The 4,625-nt window shown below is 40.4% G+C and overlaps 1 pseudogene; it reads right to left on the bottom strand.

Moving 5' to 3' along the window:
• Positions 1-2,811: 2,811 nt before the first annotated feature.
• LOC122450154 lies at positions 2,812-3,344 on the bottom strand (annotated as a pseudogene).
• Positions 3,345-4,625: the final 1,281 nt, after the last annotated feature.

Here is a 4,625-nt window from a genome sequence, read left to right as displayed (position 1 = left end):
TCGCAGCTCCGGAGGGAGTTTTAGTGTAAGGATCTAAGAATGAGTTTCCCTTTCGCATTAGAGGGTACTCGTTCTCTTTTTCCTTTCTCTCTTTGGTTCGCGGTTTTCAGCGCTGGAATTGAATCTTCGCCTCCAATATCCGCCGTGTGACGCAAGGTTATAGAATGATCCTCCTCTTCTCTGCGTGTGTTTTGCCCGCTCTAAAATACAAAGTTACATCCGTGAGAGTCTTGCCAGAACCCGCATTCTGTGCGGAAGACAAGGAAGGGCAGGCCGGCCCCAGCCCGAGGCCCAGGAGGGGAGCTGCTAGGACCCCCAGGGTGGAGAACGCAGCCGGCTGGAGGGCGCGGGAGACGGACGACCCGGCGGGAGAGGCCACTTCCCAGGTTCCAGTCCGCCGCACCTGGGGAGGCGGGGAGCCCGGGACCGGCGCGCACGTGGGTAAGGAGTCCAGTTCGGTCGAAGACGTAGTGTGGCCTTTAACTCGAGTGCAACGCCCGCTTCTTACCGCTCCTGAAGTCAGGTGGTATGGTTTTCCCCGCTTTCGTGCATCCTAATGGATTCAGGCACTCCTCTCGCCTCTCTGCCCCCGCAGGTGTTTATCCTTTAATCCCAGATTCTTCCCTCCACCTGGGCTCCGCCTTTATTCCTCCACCCCGTGCAGCCTCCCCCGACCCGCTCTCACCGCACTGAAGACAGAACTGTCAGCTCTGCAGTCTCTGGGCTCCTCGCTGAAGTTCTTTTCCCCCCGTAAGTAGCAAAGTTCTAAAAAGAACAGCGCGTATTTGCTCACTGCATCAGTCACCCGCTACCCCCATAGTACTGAGACGTTATCACTCGCACTCCTCCCCCAGCGGAGACCTAAAATTGCTTTCTTCACAGAGGTTTTCCTTGAACTCCCACTCGCCAAATTCAAGTACAGGTATTCATTTCTTTGTCTTTTTTAGCATTTGACAAATTGATATTTCCTCTCACCGTTTTTTTTTTTTTTTCACTTATTGAAGTAATGTAATCGGATTAAAGAAAGTTGTCACAAATTGTCCTAAGCCTAAAACACAACCGTGGTTGATACTTTGGTGTATTTGGTTTTTTTTTAATGCAGGGGTTTCAGTTCTTTGGTTGTAATCTTTATACTCCTACCATTTGCTTTTAACCATGCACGTGTTGCATATTGCTGTATGAAGAGATCATTTTCATAGCTGAAAAGGTGTTTCATTTTTTATGCATTCATTTCATTAATCATCTTTAAATTTTAATTAGTTGACAATTATTTATGTTGCATAGAATGCAACAGAAAATTGCACAGAAATTGCACAGAAAAATGCACAGAAAATTATTCTGTTATGCCCAGAACCTTCTTTTCTGTATTTGTAGCTCTTCTCATTGGTTAATTTCCCAGAGAAAGGTTACTGATTGAAAAGTCATGCATGTTTTTGAAGTTCTGCATAGTTGTTAAACATGCGGCTTTACAAGAGTGTAGCAAATAACATTCACACTAACAATGTTCCATCCCGTTCTCATTGTCAATTCGGTGTCGTTTTTAAATTTTATATTTGCCATTTTAATAAGTATGTAGTGGTATCACCTGGTTTGTATTAGTTTGGTATCTGCTTAAGTTTGACAATTTTCTGAAATATTTATTATCCATTTTCCCCTCTGTCTGAAGCAGTTATTTGCAATAATTTTATTTCAATTCTTTTCAAATATATTTGTCTTACTTCTTGTCATAAGAACTAAAATCACTATTTTAGAGGAGACTATAACTCATATAGAAGACAGTATTCAACATAAATGTGCATTTAGTGAGTGATAACTGAATGATTACCCATGTAAGCCATCACCAGATTAAGGAATAGAACATTACTATTACTATACTATACTATATTAACTTATTACCATTACTATAGAGTGTCCAAGAGCCCAGGGGATCTTTCCTGATTACAAATTCCTCCCTCCCTGCAGAGGTAACAATAAATCAGTTTTTACGGGGTAGCTACTTCCTTACCACTAGCCCATTTTTTAAATGTGGCTTTAACACTTATACATGTATCTGTAAACAGTATACCCGTTTAGTTTTTTTTTACTTTTTTAGTTATGATATTTTTTATAAGTTGAATTATATGGTATATAATCTTTTGGGATTTGACTTCTTTCATGGGTTGTGTTTGTGTGATTCATCCTAATGGCATGTAGCTACAGGTCATATATTTTCATTGCTGTCTAGGATTTTGTTGTATGAATTTATTGCAGTTTATTTATTGGTTCTTCTTATATGTTTAAAGGAAGGTTAAAAGATACTCGGGATCTTTTCCAGTGCTTAAGAATTGGCAAACAATGCTGATGTGGCTATTTTTTAATGTCTCTTGGCATATACTTGCACACACACATTTCTGTTAGGTATATTCTGAGGACCGTAATTGCTAAGCCATAGGGTATACATAAATCCAACTAAAAATAACCATTTTGTTTTAGAATAGTTTTAGATTTACAGAAAGAGTTTTCATGCACCCATCACCCCATTTCCCCTATTTTTAACATCCTGTATTACCATAGTATATTTGTAACAGCAAAGATATGAACTGAAACTATTAATTCACACTTAGTTCAGATTTCACTTTATTTTTCCTGGTACTCTTTCTGCTCTTGAATCCTTTCCAAGACACCATATTGCCTTTAGGCTTCTTGTCTCCTTAGTCTTCTCTGGTCTGTAACAGTTTCTCAGTCTTTCCTTTTTTTTTTTTTTAATTTTTGTGGATTTATTTTTTTGGGGGGGGGAGTACAAGTTACTTAATAAGGGTCTTTGTAAGAAGTTCAGAACACTACTTGGTGAGGATAAATTCCATTTGTGAGAGCAAACACAGAGTCAGGGTAGCCCTGGAGCTAAGGAACAGCTTTGATCCTTTGCAGAATTTGTGAGTCCACACCCTTTCTGATCAGCCTTGTGCTGCTCTGTAGTCTTATTTTTCTCTCTCTGTGGGTCAGAGATCTCACCTTCCTGTTGCCTAGGCTTACACAGCTTCTTCTTGAAGTAAGCATCAGTGAGATGTTCTGGGATTTTTCATTCCACTGATATCAATATTAGAGGAGGTGGTAATGACAAATTTCTGGTATGTTCTATGCAAAGTAACTTGATTGAGGGACAGAGGCCCAGTCACAAGTAACAAGCTACTGCTCGGCCTGCTTCAGGAAAGTGACCCTCTTGCCTCTGTGGCGCCCCGTGAGGATGGTCTTATGGCCCCTGGAGTGATGCTAGTGCCCTGCTTTCTCACAGGCTTACTGAAGGGTTTTCTGCCGTGACTCAGCAGCTTTCCAGGCACCTCTTCAGTACGATAATACCTAAGCATTTGCGCAGTTTGACCACTCAGGTACCATCATTTTTGTCACCACCAACTGGTTTTGTGACAGTAGCAAGAACCTGCATCTTCTTTTTCTTTTCAACCTTGGATTTAGCCACTGAGTACTTCCTCTTGTACAAGGCCTTTCTGTAACACGTAGCCGATTAGGAATATCTACCAATTCCTCTGATCTGGACAGGGTTTCAGCTGCAGTAGGGTTTCAGCTGCAGTGGGGTTTCCCCTTCTTAACCTTCTTCACTTTTTAAATTTTGTCACCAGCATCAGCCTTCTTGGCTTTAGGTTTTTTACCCTTAATATCTGGCTTCTCAGCCTTTTCACCTACCATCTTGCGAGATATTTTTGATCTCGATAGTTTTGAGAAGTACTGACCAGGTATTTTGTAGCATTTCATTTAAATTTGTCTAATGTTTTCCTCATGGTTAGACTGGGATTACAGATTTAGGAGAAGCATATCAAAGTGGTTATAAGCCTTTCTCATCAATCACATCAGTGGTACATACTGTCAGTGATGACTTATGGTTGATGATATTAACCTTAAACACCAGTGTTTTTCAGGTTTCTTCACTGTTCACACTCCTAGGTGGTAGTGGGCTGGGGGTGGGATCTACCTCCTGGAGGAGGAAACTGCTACATAAAGTATTTGGAATTCTTCTGTAAGAGTTGTCTCTCCCCACCCCATCCCCTTTAATTTATTTGGACTTATAGACATTTGTTTTATCCTTTAGGTTATAATCCAGTACAATGTTATTTACTTTTGCCACTGGGAGCTCTTTTAGGTTGGTTCTTGTGTATTTCTGATGTACCTAATCCTTTTCCTTTCTTTACTTTTTGACATAACAGGAAGCTCTAGACTCAGCTCATATATTCCCAGCCCTAGCTCTAGAATCAGCAGTTTCTCCAGGGAGCCCTCATTAGTAGTTAATGCCAACAGTTCTAAAGTGGTTTTACTAATTTAAACTTCAGCCCTTTATTTGTCAAATTTCCTATAAACATTAGCTGTTTTCAGTTTACTTTTTGCATTTGAATTCCTATGGACAAGAAGTTTTATTTTCAACATATTTGACAATGTATCTCCTGATAGTTATCCTGATTCTTGATCATTTCCCTTAAGTTGCCCAAGCTGGTAAGTTCCTGCTCTCCTGAGGTGTAATGAATATGCTCTGCTTTATCCCAGTCTGCTTTGAAGTGTTAACAATGGACTGATTTATGTATCTGAGATTTATTATGTGAGGATAATAATTTTTGTCTGAAGGATTTACAAGCTGTCCT

Source organism: Cervus canadensis, chromosome 11 (genome assembly GCF_019320065.1).
Source record: "Cervus canadensis isolate Bull #8, Minnesota chromosome 11, ASM1932006v1, whole genome shotgun sequence".
Lineage (NCBI taxonomy): Eukaryota > Metazoa > Chordata > Mammalia > Artiodactyla > Cervidae > Cervus > Cervus canadensis.
Note: the sequence above shows the minus strand (reverse complement) of the source record. Positions and strands in the feature narration are given on the sequence as shown.